The sequence below is a fragment of the Phalacrocorax aristotelis genome, chromosome 3 (assembly GCF_949628215.1).
Source record: "Phalacrocorax aristotelis chromosome 3, bGulAri2.1, whole genome shotgun sequence".
NCBI lineage: Eukaryota > Metazoa > Chordata > Aves > Suliformes > Phalacrocoracidae > Phalacrocorax > Phalacrocorax aristotelis.
In genome coordinates this window covers 49,915,900-49,930,997 of record NC_134278.1, presented here as the reverse complement: position 1 = coordinate 49,930,997, position 15,098 = coordinate 49,915,900, and the positions used below count along the sequence as shown (strand labels likewise).

The window sequence follows — 15,098 nt, the reverse complement described above, 5'->3', positions numbered from 1 at the left end:
CCTTTCCAATGAGAGAGAGAAGTGCCAACAGAAGGGATGTTTGGAAGAGGTTGCACTTGATTTTAGAAGTTGTGGTGTTGCTTGCCTGGGAAGGAGAAGATGCCTGAGGTCCCTATCCAGCAACAATGGGCAGGTATGAAAGGAGCTTAGGAAATACTCCAACCTTGTGGCTGACTTCCCACTGAGAATTGTGTGGCTTGAACAACCAGGCTTGCAAGGAAGGGTGAACGATGGTATTATGAGCACCGAGAAGCCCTCGGGGTGCATTGCAGCCTGCGATTCTTTGGATCAGCAGGGTGGGAACGGTGCTACTGCCACGTAGCCATGGTGGTAAATAGGCATATCTGAAAAGGAAATCATGCGGCACTTGGAGGGGAAGTATATCACGCTGTGTGCCTCTTTCCCAAGCCCTCAGATGTGCTTTTGCAGATCAGGTGTAGAGGGATAAATAGGTGCTGAGGCCGAGAAATAGAGCATCCTTTATGACTCTCTTCTCCAGATGGCATTTTCTCACCTTCCTCACCCAGACCAGGCAACAAAGGAGAGAACTTACTAAAAGACTTGTTTTCCAGAGTAGTTTTGTGTTTTCTACCTAGTAACAGCACACTAGACAAATAGTCCGCAACCTAAGGTATATTTGCTTTTTGTAATGAAAATGGTTTTACAGAGAAATACAGAAATCAGGAAATCAGACTCCTCCTGTCAATCAGTCCTTTCCTCTTTTTGCCCCAGATAACTTTTGACCATACTGACCAATTCCACCCATGCCTGACAGAAAGATATGAGGTATTAGGCACCTACTGACTTCATCAAAAGAGATCTTGTGAGGCAACGAGGAACCACCCCAGGTTTGATGAAAACTGCAGCATGTGCTCAACCCTTGTTAGCCATCAGAGAGTCCACACTGTTGCTTACCTTTAGGATGTGAACCACAGGACCTCAAGTTTCCATGTACCTCACAGAACTGCTGCCTGTTGCTTTGTTTGCTTATTCCACATCTCTGTAATTCTTAATCAAAAGCATTAATGACAGAACAATTTCCTGTTTGTACCATTATCTGTGTCATTACCTGGACCTGAAAATAAACCTGCACAGACCCTTCCCCTTTTTCAGTAAAGCAGAAGTTTTTATTGATAAAGATTCCTGGAAGTGTGTAGTTCAGTTTGTCTGTAAACACTTTTGGCACTTGTTGATGTTTATGCTATAGCACTTGACCCTGAAATGCCCTTGGTGAGGCGGGTCAGCCACTTGTCTGCTCCATCAACAACCCTTTTAGGCATGAAAGGTGGGGTTGGTTTTACTGATCAAAAGCTAATCTACCACCTGCAAGATTTCAGAAAAAATGCTGTTCTGCCGTGTCACAAATATTTTACAGTCTCTTTTTTTAGGACCCATTTGCATCCCCAAAAAGATTAAAAGAGAAAGGAGTTCAGATCACATGAATCAGAGTCCCAGTCGCGCTCATGGAGACAAGCTGGTTCAGTTTGATTTCCAGGAAAAATATTTATCTAGGTTGATTTCTTCAATTACATTGAAACTCTGATTTGTAATGCATCTCTATGGAGCAGTTATAGAAGTCCTGTGAGCAAACACAAGTCACCCTTTGTCCAGGCACATTGTTAAAATGACAGCAGGGACGTCTGGACACAGTTTTAAAGGCAGTGAATTGGTGTGAATTACCACTATTGCGTGCAGACCTTCTGTCTCCAGTTGTGGAGGTGAGGGGAGAAAAGAGGCTGTGCCCCTCTCAGGGGTGAGCCCGAGCCTGCTGCTATCCTATGCCTACCACAGACACTGCTGGGTTGAAATAGCATCGCCTTCAATCACACCACGTTCATCGCATCTTGAGCACTACCAAAGTTCATATGCAAATGGCTAAGTTAGTGAAGTGAGAGACCCATTAAAAATATTTTCTTACTGTCTGTATAACTTATATAAGGGAAAGTGACATTTCTTTTTATTTTGATGTAACAGCTTCACTTAAACCCTTGGGTATGTTGCTCCCAAGTTACTAAAACTTCTGCATATGCCTACTGCCTTCTTGCAAGGATAACTTTTTCAAAGTGTATAAGTCAGTTTAGTTACCATCAAAGCAGTAAAATCCAGTATTTCAATTTTCCTGTTATGGCTTTATTAACTCATTAATTGTGCTAGTGCCAGCAGGATATCCTTGCAAATTTAAAGAACAAAGGCAGTTATTTTATAATATGCACATTCCAGGACATTTAAATTATTAAGCATGTATGTAAATAATTGATGGCTCACAAACGTATCAGTGTAAGAGCCCTGGAAAGTGTTGCATTCATTTGCCAGGGAGACGGTGGGGTCAGGACTGGTGTAGCAAATAATGATTAATTCGTTCCTTCCCGGCTCAAATGCCATTATCCTGCTCAGCTGCGTGAACAATACATTTAGGCTTGAATCAAGGCATAAACCCTTGACGCATGCATGAAGTATGAGGACCATTGTGTAAAAGTGCCTTTCAGTGATAAACATGAGTCTCTCTCCATTTCTGTCCTGACCCCAAGCTTAAGTGACCTTGGAAATGAGGAAGCCCTGGGAATTTCTCCAAATATGAACTGGCAAAAAGAAAACAACTGTGTCTATTAAAGAAAACAGACCCCATGTCACCAACTCGCTGCCACTGCTCTGTGCCGTGCCTCCCATGGTGCTGGCAGCTCTGCCCTGGCGCAGCCATCGCAGGCAGGGCCCCACTGTGGGCAGTGCCAGGGCCGCTTGGGACAGCGCAGACATGTCAGCTCCTGGGGGAGGGTGTGGGAACATGCCCTGTATCCAGCCTGCGTGGAGTATGGGAACAGAGGTGTTTTAGGCTGTAATGCCAGGCTCGCTCTATCAAGGGACAGCAAACCATCAGCAGCGTGGGACCAAGCAGCAGTCCTTAGGCTGTGCCCTGAAGAGGCAGGCAGAGTTCCCATCCCCACACCATGGCCTTGGCACAGGCCTTGCCAGCCGAGGGAGGAACACAACTGTGAGCCAGTCAGTGCCCTGGGTGGTCCTCCCTGAGGTGTGGGGGGACATGGTGTGGGAAGCAGTGGCAATGAGCTACAGATCCACAGCACCATATGTGAGCAAAATCCGTGCTGTACAATTTAGAAATATGCAAATATTTATGAAGTTGTCCAGCAGGATGTAATATCAAAAACCATATAGGTCACTCGAGAGGCAAAAGCTCTCTGTCCAGCCTCTGTAGTGGGAAACCCATCCCTTTTCCTAATAGCTCATAGCTGCTGTTGGAGCCATGCCCACATAAATATTGAAATATTTTTAATATTCAGTTTAACTCATCAGTGTTTGAGGCTGATGCTTTCCTTACCTGGCTTTTGCAACAGACTTGCTGACCTTTCTTTCATATACCAGGTTTAGCCTGACGCCTAGGATGGACGAAGGGAGACACTGAAACACAAGAGGCAATGGGTGACCTAGAAGTAGAGGTACAAGAGCATGACAAAAGGTGACCTGCGCTCACTCTGGGCAGTGGGGTGCTCTCAATGTGACCCAGGCTTACACATCTAATGCTACTGATACATAAGAAAGTTTGGACCTGTTTTACCCTCCCAGGTCTCTTGCCAGTCAGGTGCTCCTCCTTTTGCACTTCATTTTTTTCTCCTTCTGCAGTGTAGCATTAGCACTTGTCTTTGCTGAATTTCTTCAAAGTGATTTCACACACTCCCTCCAAGTTATTATAGATCACTTTTAGTTGTAACCCTGTCCTCCTAAGCATTTACAACTTACAGTTTGGTGTCATCCATGCTGTGTATCATCATTTAGTTGTTAATGAAAATATTGGGCGAAAGAGAGCAGATGTCACCTGTCTCTGCCTGACAGTCTCTCTCCCCATCTGACAGTGACTGATCAATAACCCCTGTGCTAAAAGCAGTTTTACAACTCCTTGTGCCCATACCTGAGGCTGGTTAGAGCTAGGCTGTGTTTCTAAAGCTTGTTTATGAGGACATCATGTGAGACAATCGTAGGTCATGTATATATCTTCCTCCTTGGTCCACAAGGCTGGTTACCTTTTCAGAAAAGGACACTAGATTCATCTGGCTTAAGTTTTTGATGACGCCAAATTATTTGGGCTGTTTGCTTAATCCTTTGTCATCTTCTGGGTACATGTGGAATGATTGTTCCTTTGTTTTCCTGCGACCATGGTCAATCCGTCCTGTAATTCCCACATCCTCCTTCTGCAGACGTCTCCTCTCTTCCACACAATACTGAAAAGAATCGGTAGTGATTAAAAGGTTTTGCTGGCATGGCATTATTATAATGACATACACCCATGCACACCCACCCCCCTGTGGGAGAGCTGGGTACCTCAGCTGGATTCTCATGAGTTTTGGCAATTGCCAGATCTTCCCCATCTCTGGGAAGGTCAGTGGTTGTTCAGTGCAAGCAATCCAGTTACAGATGAGAAATAACCTCAGGCAGATGGATGTGAGAAATGAGGAGGGGAGAATTAGGCCTCTGAATGACAGCAGGGTTTTTGACTAGCTGATGATAGCATGGTATACAGGAAAGCCATTTAAAAAACCTGCTGTTGTGAGAAGGTGCATTTTACTGGAAGTCTTCTTTTTTGCTAACACCTGTTTGCAAGCAGAAAATGAGAAGTATGATTTAAACCTTCCTTTCCAGAAATGTTTGGTTTTGGATGATCCTGAATCTCTCTGTGTTTCAGGGTGTTATTTTCTCAATCCTGGTTACAGATGATGTCCAGAAATTCCTCAAAGTCAGGGAAAGTGATGGTGTTTGTGTTCCCTCCAGGACTTTGATTCCTTCTAGATGTAGGGATTCAATTGGGGGCGGACGTTACTGCAAGAGTATCAGGAGGGAAGATAATAATTTACTTAGAATATTTAAAGAGACTTGGGTAAAAAGCAAATGTGAAGTCAGCTAGCTCTCCTATGCTTCTGAAGATCTTCTTAATCTGAAGTGCTCTAATATATATATTGTACATGTTTTCAGAAGAAAAATGAAAGTAGATGTCACCAAATGTGTGTATCTGAACATCACCTTGTTAAGTCTAAGTTAGTCACCCTGAGCTTTATTTACACCAGTGGAAAGAAATAGGTCCCTCTAGAAGGTAATTCATCAGACCTACTTTGTTTACATCTCTTCATGAGTCATTCTCATGAAGTACCCATAGCTCTCAGTTGGGTACAAGCAGAGCCCAGGATGGCTTGGATAGCTTCAAGATGTCCATGTTAAATAAGAAAACTGTTCATCGAGAATGTCTGAATTTGTTTTAAGAAATATTAAGAAGTTTTGAGTCATTTCAGTCTTTGCTTTAAAAAGGTACAGTACGAGCAGTAATAGAAGAGGCTTAGAAAGCAAGTTAATATGCTTTAGCTGGAGGCTGTTGAGCCCAGGAGGATTCAAGAATATTCAAATTTCATTCTTCTGAAAGGCAAACTAATTACCATCATCAATTTTAATGTTACAAAGCTTCAAGCAAATGCAAAAGCATTCAAAGACCAGCCATTTATGCTTTGCATTCAGTACAGAAGTAGCTGAACATTTGTTTTCCTAAGCTTTTATGCCTACTTTATTGTCATATGTTGTTTGATATTCAGGAAATAACACAGTGTTTTAATCAACAGCACAGGATTGCATTAGAACTTGATGGCCCATGGCTTAATGGCAAAACGGAGTAATTAAAGCTGTGGCATAAGTAATAGTTGGAGGCAAGTTCTGGTAAGATTTCTTCTGCAAAAAAGGGAACTTCCAGGACTCACCCACTCACGTCCAGGGACACAGAGGTGGAGGAGTCACTTGTACTGCTTTCCTTTGTCTGGAGCTGTGTAGTGATCCCACCAATAGCTAGACCTCCAAGTAGTCATGCATGATGTAGTACAGCGCTCTTTCTGAGGTGCAGCCTATGGTGAAGATAGTAGTGAGACCATTGCCTAGCTTGTCAGACACACTACTCATGAGGCTGGTAGTCCTGTAACTGGACTAAACAACAGTGTGAATACCATTATTACTAAATATCAAAGCTGCTTCTGGTGCAGGCAGAGGAGGATATCTCTGCCCTGACCAGCCCCACATCGGTATCATGTGTCCCTGGCAAATCAATGGGAGGATTTTGATTACAACCAAGAAGAAAATCCATACTGAAACAGCCTGGTATGAGATAGGTTTTATGATGTGTCCTGGAGCCCTCTTCCTCCTCTCTCACTGTCACAGGTCATCTAATATAGCAGGTATGAAAGATGCCTTAAACTTTAGCTTTGCTGTCATGTCCGATACAAAGCATGTTTTAAAACTCATGTCAAGCGTGTCTCATTTGTAACATCTTCCAGATATACGTAATAAAGTAAAAACCAGTTCTGGTACCTTAGAAGAACATAGTCACCCTAGAAGTGTTTGCCATCGACACCCTTGCACCTTGCCAGTCTCCTGAGTTTACCTATGATGCATAGCAGTTAGAAAAAAAGAGCGTCGTGGGAAGGAAGAGGGTGACACCATTTTCTTTCTGCTGGCTCTGCTTTTCATAATGCCACCACCTCATAGGTTTGAAAGTGTTTGAAAGTGAAAGCTTTCAAACAAATGCTCATGTGCCTAAGCCCTTCAAACGAATTAGGGATTGAGATGACACAAACAGGGGTCTCCGAGGACAGTGCGCCACAGAGCCATGGAACTTGACTGGGTCTTAGGAAGAAAAGGGAAAAGCGAAGCTACACCAGCGATGTGTTGAACAATGCCTTGCACATCTCTGGCACTGTATTTCCACCAGCAAATTGAACAGGGTGCTTAGAGCTCTTTCTTTGTCAAACATAATTATATTACTTAATAGAAAAGCTCTCTCTGCAATGTTTTTTATCCCCCTATAGAATTCAATATGCATTCATTCTGCTTCTGAAAAACGGCTTCAAAAACCATAAAGATAAGACATGCTTATGGTTTGTAGCACAGCGTGTTCTGTCCCTCTTCCATAGGGCATTTCCTCAGGGCAGTTTCTGAAGGAGTTCACTCATTTCTGTTAGTTTTCGGAATGATTTGGACTTGGGTATGGATTGCAAGGATCATCAAGGGAAAAAAAAAATCCTGAGCAAAGTGTGCTCTTGTTCATACAGTGATTGCTTCAGGTCATACCTTCCTCATATAGGCTGAATTTAATTTTGGGGTTTTTAAAAAGGATAATGTGATTGCAGTAGCAGTACAGTGGCAGGCAAAAGGAAACCTGCAATCCATATCCCTTTCGTTGTTTAGTGTGGAATGATTAGGAGCAGAGGATCAGATATTTATCACTGCACCCAAACCTGACCCTGTGGTACTTGCTTTGGGAATTAGAAAAACTTTCTTAAAGTATTCTTTAAGACACTGGTTTTGGTCCATGGATAAATTAAGTGACTTTAGATCCTACATGGTACTTCTCAGCTGTCTTGTAAAAGTAGTATTTTTCTGTGTTACAGTGTAATAACTATCCTAAGTAGTAAAAATAATGCGGTCCCTCTTCTTCCCACTTCTTCTTTTCTTTGTGGGATGTAGCTTTGCCCTCTGTCTGTCTGTGTATTTCTGCTGGTTAATAAATAAGGAAGGAAGAATCACATCTCTGATCTTTGTGGCCTTTCTCTTAGAGGCTCAGCCCTGAACACAGGGTCCTAATATCCCTCAGAAAAGGACTGAATTGTCGTTCTCTTCACATATACACTAGAGATACTCCACAGTCAGTCTTCAATTTCTGTATTTCATATATGATGGACAGAAGAGATAAAATACTTATGCACTGAAATTTAAAGTGCAGATAACCTCATCAGTCTGGAGCAGTAGAGATGAGAAGCAGCCCACACTTACCTGAATAAAAAGATTGCCCTGGCTGTAATAGCATTCATTTTTTCATTCGTGTTGCTCCTTGCACAGAAGGATTATCTGGGAAAGAAAAAAAATCCTTTAGAAGACAAAAATAAATGCATTTACCTAACAACTAATTGGATGTATTCCAGTACTTGATGAACCCTCGGTGGAGCAATTCTTATTGATTTGTAATGGAACCTACCAAAAGACCTTTTTCAACTGTAGATGTGCTGTCTGTGAGACTGAAACTGGTGAACGGTATCACGGCCTGTGCCTAGAAGCCTTTCTGCTCCTGAGATCAAAAGAAAAATTGTTTTATTATTTTCCTGTCCTTTTCATATACTGGTATCAGTTCAAATAATTCAGATGCTTCTCAAGTGAAGTTGGCAAAGGCTTCAGAGTGGGAGAAATTATTTACTCGTGTATTCAGGTTTGCTACCAGGAGGTATTCCAAAAAATAACCATGCTAATTATGGGCTGAGATAAGGTCTACATAGTCTGGCTTAAGTTAATCATAAACTAAGTTCTACTGGGTTGATTCCTGCCTTGAAAAAAAAACCCAACAAAAAAACCCCAGCTGCTTTTGTAATTCAGACCAAAGTTTCAACAGGAAAGGATTAAACGTCCTTGTACGGAGAACGGCTGTACCACTGACTACTTCTGTGCATGCAGAACTGTGGTCAGGTTTTGCCTAATGATCTCAGAAGGCTATCTTGTAGTGACCTGATAGCATCAATTTTTGCTCTGAGACCATTTAGATGTCCATACTGATAAGTAAGCAGATTCCAGGAAAGGCAACCCCTCCTCCCCCGCCATGGTAGTATTTAGAAAGTTATTCAACCAAGAATGGGAAAAACACACTGAGAGCATTGCTAGATGAATATTGATCTAATTGAAAGAGAGTGAGCGGTAAAGCTGATGTAACAGAAATTATGGGAATAGACATGTCTGAAAATACTTTAAATTTATGGTGTTCTCACTTATTTTTTAACCTCTAGAGCATTATGATTTACATTCAAACAGCCTGATAGGTTTGAATTTTAAATGAACCTGGCTTAGAATTATGAATAAGGCCATTAAGTATTGCCTTAATAACCTTTTATTGCATGGAATGACTTCTATAATTGCAGAGGGGAAAAGAACTCCAAGCATTTGCATTTGTGTAATTGATGGGCAATTTACAATGTTTGTTTTCTGTTTTCTGGGGAGAAATGAAAGGGCTCTAATTCTGTTGTTGACATTTGTTTTTCTCTAATGGGATTTTCAAAATCCAGTCCCATTGATCTGGAGTAGTGTGCAGAGCTTATAGAAGCAGCCAGCCAGTTTGAACCTGGGAAGAGGGAGATCCCAGAATTTCGTGGGGTGAGAAGTGTGGCTCTAGCTTGGGCAAAGGAGTTTTTGCATGCTTGCTGCTGCTCTGTAGGGCTGTCACCTTCACTGGACTTACTAGAGTTGCATGATGTACTTCCTTCTAAGGTTGCAACAGCCCACTGACAAACCCTGAATAACGGATATTCCCTGGGGATAAGGAAATGAGAAAGAGTTCATTAGAAAAATGTGCTGCAATATCTGTCCTTTACATGGGGAAATACACAGTTCCGCTGGTAAGTGTGACTGCTGAATCAGAGCAAGTACTAACTACACAGAGTAGGAGGGTCAGACTGATTGGCATCATCTTGGCATTGCAAAGTGACATTCAAATGCAGCAATGAAGATGAAAAGAGTGCAATGAAGATTAAAAGATTTGCAGTGAATCAGAACCTCGGTTGACCTGAGTTATGCTAGAAGTTTAACTTGATCCTTATAATGCTGGCTTTAAAAATCTCTTGAGGGATTTCACTTTCCACTCCAGGTTCCTTCAGGTCAAGGCTAAGTTGTGTTTTACTGGTTCTGCCCATGCAGTCCTTGTTTGTGGATAAATATTATGAGTGTTCTTAGCCTGGCAGTTTTCACAAGTGCTAAACAGTTCTTAATGTTTTAATTGATTTTGGCCAACAAATGAGGAAAGCGGAAAAGAAGCTAGAAGCACAAGGCAGTGCAAGATAGAAGTTCCAGTATTCAGATTCTGCTAATGCAGACAAATTTCTTAGAAAAAATACTCTGATTGAACAAGAGCTTGAATTAGTCCAATGTGGAAGTGGCAGAAGGTGAAGAACACCTAATGAAAAGCCCCCCCAGTAATAGAAAGATTTGGTAAGGCACAAAGCAGAAACTTCAAAATCCTCTGAAATGTCCAAGTATCAGGAGCTTGGGAGCTTACTTTTACTAATAACACGTCATGTTTTCTAAGGATGCTCAGAAATTAATTAACTGCGATGTATGACCTCTTGTTTATAACCTCAGTGATATTTGAAGAACTGAAAGATTTTACTATGACACCAATTTTGAAGGTGTTTTAGAGGAGATCTGGAAAACTACAGATAAATACATCTCCTGTGGCTGTACAAGGCAAATCACTAGCAACGGCACTAACGAAAGCAGTTAGTGTAAGCATGGATAATTGTGCTATATAGGGGAAGAGCAAACACTGCAAAAGTTATATTCTCAGAATATATTTCTCAGAAATGTATCAGAGCTTTTTCTCTGAAGAGGCCAGCAGGGATGTTGATATAGGAGATACAGCTGCTTAGACTACCAAAAGACATGCAACAGGCTTTAAAGTAGGCTGCTGTGGACATTCATTGTTGCACCTAAATGAAGAGGGAAGAGAAGTGGGAATCTTGGATAGTTTTCACATTGAATGCCAACCAGCAGAGGCTTATATGACTTTATGTTGGGGCAGAGTGGGGTCAGCGAAGGGTCTGAACAGGCAAAGTGACCAAACTAGCAGTAAGATATTCAGGATAGTAACGGCTAAATATAAAGGATCTTGTAATACTGTGTGAAAAAACAGCAAATTCAACACAGCTAAATAGAAAGTGAGTGAGTTTATATAAATATAAAACCACTTCTAATTTAATGACGTTGGAATCCAAGCTTCCCTTTTTCATGAGATAATGAGACATTGGAGTTATTGCAGACATTGCTAGGAGACTTCGGAAGGGATAACTAAACAGGCTGGGTTTTTTTTTTGTAATTTTATTGTTGCATACTACTGTTGTGCTCCAGCAACCCTGTTTCAGCTCCCAGAAAAGGTATAACAGAGCTGAGAAGGGCAGAGAACAGGGAGTGAAGGGCTAAAACTAAACAAGGAATGACTGAATAGCCATGGACTTTTCAGCCTGGAAACCAGATGACTGAGGAGGGGTCTGGCAGATAACTATAATATTGCTAGTGGGTATGAGGAAGAAGGCTAAGAAAAAGCTGCTGCCTGTATCTTGCAGCACAATAGCTAGGAGACCTCAAACAAAATTTGTGTGGGGCATGTTCCAAACAAACAAAACAAATAATTTTTAGGAAACATGCAAATAAACTGGTGAACTTCTGACATAGGACATTGTGGCAGTCAGATGTTTAAATTTGTTCAAAATACAACTGGATACATTCTGGGGGAAAAAAAATGCAAAGATGCCAGTTTTGAACCCAGAGGCCCTTGAGTGGGGGACTGGGGCATGTACCAAGGAAGCATCCAGGTACAAATACTGCTGCTCTTGGGCATCAGTGTGGGCCAGTGATGGTGATGAAGCAGTAGAGAATATGAACCTCTGAGCCCCCCCCACTATGACTGTTCTTCTGCTTTTCAGATAATGAAAAATGCAAAAACAATGGATGTGTTTTGCATCTGGTTCTCAGTAGAGATTAGACCTGATGGAAAACAAAATTTGGACAAGAGTGCATCCAGACCATGTGACCTCTAGTTATGACTTGTGGGACTGGAGCCACCCCAGCAGACATTATCAAGTATGCTGTTAAAAAAATATTTTCCCATATTTTCCCATGATTGCCATTGCATTCAATTTGACAAATACTGTGCAGCCTGTCTCCGGCACTGAAATTTTAATATATTAACTTTAAATGTCCACCAGTTTTCACAGCCTGAGTCTGAGAAAGTTCAGCGCTTTTGTTTATCTCCCTGCTAAAGCTAAGAGATTATAGTATTCAGCTGGTAAGTAGGTTTTGGGAAAGTGTATGAAGAGGTAAGATGTGAAGCTGAATAAGAAAACAGAGTTTTAAATGGCTTACCTTTTTCCTCTTACAACAAATCTGTGGTGACTTGCCTTTTTATACCTTCACGTGTGGAAGAACAACAAATTCAGCAGTCCTTTAAAAAGATAACCTCAGACCTGTATTTCACACTAAACCAATTTTGAGCTACAGCAACCAGTATTTGAGTTACACTTACTATTTACATGCCACCATATTACATGTCTTAGTGCTTCCTGTGGAGCAGCCTGCTACATCCAGGGTAATTGTTTCCAAGTTTCAGTCCTAAATTTGTATTTTGTTTTCAGCAGATGCTATCTGAGTGCAACAGTATGAAATTCAGCCTGCACTGATTATAGCCTGCACTTGTCAGTCAGTCCCTGTACACACAAGCTACACCAAGTTGAACTCTACACCCGAGCTACTTCTAGTATCTAAACCAGCTCATTTAAAGCTTCCTTGGGCATCTCTGTTTCTCAGAAGCCTTGATTATAGGTGTAATCTTGACTGAAAAAAACATAACTGGAAATTAAAGCCATATCCCAGGGAACACTGCAGCCTTTCTCCCTTTAGTGACCCCATATACAGCCAAGCTTTGCTGCGGGAGTAGCACCCTGGGATTAATATCCTGGTTCACTGGTAGGGCCACAGTTTTAGGGGCTGTGGCAGATGGATCAGATATGTTATGTAGACCATTGTTGCAGAGGGAAAGAGGAAGATGCTTGATGCTATACAGCAGAACTGGAGGTTGAAAAGGTGCTCATCTTCCTGTTGGAGTGGCAGGAAAGAGTCAGTCCTGGTTAGGTGTTAAGCACAGTTTTCCTTGTAAAAGCAAAAATGTTTTCATTACAAATGTTTGCATAACTTCCAGCAATCCAAGAAGACTGCAGAAAACACCTGAAAATGGGGGGTTTGAAGCTTGATACAGGGCTGTCATCTGTAAATGATAGTCACAGACTGCTGGAACACCAAGTTGTGTTACAGATCCACTTGTGACATACTTTTGCCTTTTTTCTTTGCTCCTCCAGCATTTTATATGAGCTTGTTGTTACCCTGAGATGCCTGCTAAGATCCTATATAGATCTCACTCTTTTAAAGGAGCATAAGGGAAGATTTTTTGGTTGCGGTATTTTCCCTCCCCCCTTCCCCCCTGCGATTTTTATACAAAAAGAAGCTGTGGCACAAAGGTTGATGAACTTGCACACAGTGAGAAATAGGAACAGGTCCAGTTTGCTCATTTCCCCCCTACCTTGGCATGTTATCTGCTTACTTGCATTCGCTCTCGTAAAACAAACTGTGTAGCTAATGTCAAATTTAGCTCTGTGCATTGAAGTTTACCATGGACTGCTGTGCTCTTCATACCCGCTAGCCTATTAAGTCAAAGCTTTTATCCATTCATCATTTCCCAGAGACCAGTTCTTGTGTTTGCCATGCAAAGGATGACATATTCTCTTTGTTATTTAATTTCACAGTTGGATATCTATGGCTTCGACATGTTATTCCAGTCACTTTCTGGATACCTGTTCAGGTAGAAGGAAGGAGTGTTCTTCATTGTCGTTGACATCATCAGGACCAGCAAAGACACCAGGTAGGGACAGGGCAGGAGATACTGTAGGCCTCTGTCTTTTTGTATTTCATTAATGGTGCAGAAACACTTATAATATTTTTTTTCTACATGTTGGAAAATTACTATCAAGCAGTCTCTTTGGAGGAACAGTAAATGCTCACTTAGGGAGTGTGACCCATGTTGCAGCTGGTCAAAAGGATGGCTTGTTGTGCAGTGTGCATGACAGAAAATATCTTCTGATGCCTCCCCTACCCTTATTCCCCTACGCATTTTAGTAAGAACAAGTCACAAAACTGAGCACAGAAATATTTTCCTATTATTTGACTCCCCTCTGTTCATAGCAGTGCCACTCTATATACCTCACTCTATGTTCTCCCATGACTGCAGGCTTTTTTTCAATAAAATATGCTCAAGCTAAAACTAAAAGTCAATATGTCATGGATCTTAAAAAAAATTATTAGTAACATTAATGGAAGCAAATTACTTCCACCACTTACCATCACTTCCTACCTTCTAACTCACATCTTAAGAACACACCACTGATGCTGCTCTTTCTTCAGTTCAGCATTGGCAGATGTCACTGGAATAAATATCTTGACGAGCAGTTGTCATAACTTTTTTTCTTCCTCCTTTAGATAGTAACTGACTACAGAAATGCCAGCTTTCCCACACACAGTGTCATATATTTAGAATGCATTATGTATTAAATTACTTTGAAATAGCTGGTACAAACTAGCTGGCATCTCTCTGATAACTCCTGAGGAAGCCAAACATAATATGCACGCACTTTTAAATTATCTATAAGCAGTTCTGTTCTGTTTTCAGGGATGAATGCTCAACTGTATTTCACTTCCAATGCATTTTGTTTAAAGCTCCTATTTAAATGTGAATGTAGTAGTACATGAGGAAAAAAGGAAACTAATGTATATTGTTAGCTTTTCCACGAATTTGCCATAACATCCTCATAGACAAGCTAAGAAAGCGTGGGTTAGATGAGAGGAGAGTGAGGTGGACAGAGAACTGGCTCAACAACAGAGCTCAGAGGGTTGTGATCAATGGAGCAGAGTCTGGTTGGAGGCCTGTCACTAGTCATGTTCCCCAGGGGTCTGTGTTGGGTCCAGTCCTCTTCAACATAGTCATCAATGACCTGGACGAAGGGACAGAGTGTAACCTCAGCAAGTTTGCTGATGGTACCAAGATGGGAGGAGGGGCTGATACACCAGAAGGCTGTGCTGCCGTCCAGCGAGACCTGGACAGGCTGGAGAGCTGGGCCGAGGGGAACCTCATGAAATTCAACAAGAGCAAGTGCAAGGTCCTGCACCTGGGGAGGAAGAACCCCAGGCACCAGTACAGGCTGGGGCTGAACTACTGGAAAGCTGCTCTGTTGAGAAGGACCTTGGAGTGCTGGGGAACAGCAAGTTGACCCTAAGCAAGCAGTGTGCCCTGGGCTGCATAAAAAGGAGTGTGGCCAGCAGGTCAAGGGAGGTTATCCTCCCCCTCTACTCAGCCCTAGTGAGACCACTTTTGGAGTACTGTGTCCGGTTTTTGGGTCCCCACCCCAGTTCAAGAAGGACAGGGAACTGCTTGAGCAAGTCCAGCAGAGAGCTACCAAGATGGTCAGGGGACTGGAGCATCT

At 42.0% G+C, this 15,098-nt stretch overlaps 1 long non-coding RNA gene across 2 annotated transcripts; it reads right to left on the bottom strand.

Moving 5' to 3' along the window:
• Window positions 1-4,248: 4,248 nt before the first annotated feature.
• LOC142055748 (uncharacterized) lies at window positions 4,249-8,309 on the bottom strand. 2 transcript variants are annotated; one of them, XR_012660030.1, is made up of 4 exons: window positions 8,231-8,309; window positions 8,015-8,104; window positions 7,813-7,887; window positions 4,249-4,827 (listed from the first exon to the last, which is right to left on the bottom strand). It is a non-coding gene; the product is annotated as an uncharacterized LOC142055748 (long non-coding RNA). The 2 variants fall into 2 exon arrangements; XR_012660029.1 differs by lacking the exon at window positions 4,249-4,827 and adding an exon at window positions 5,467-5,891.
• Between the last annotated feature and the right edge of the window lie 6,789 nt (window positions 8,310-15,098).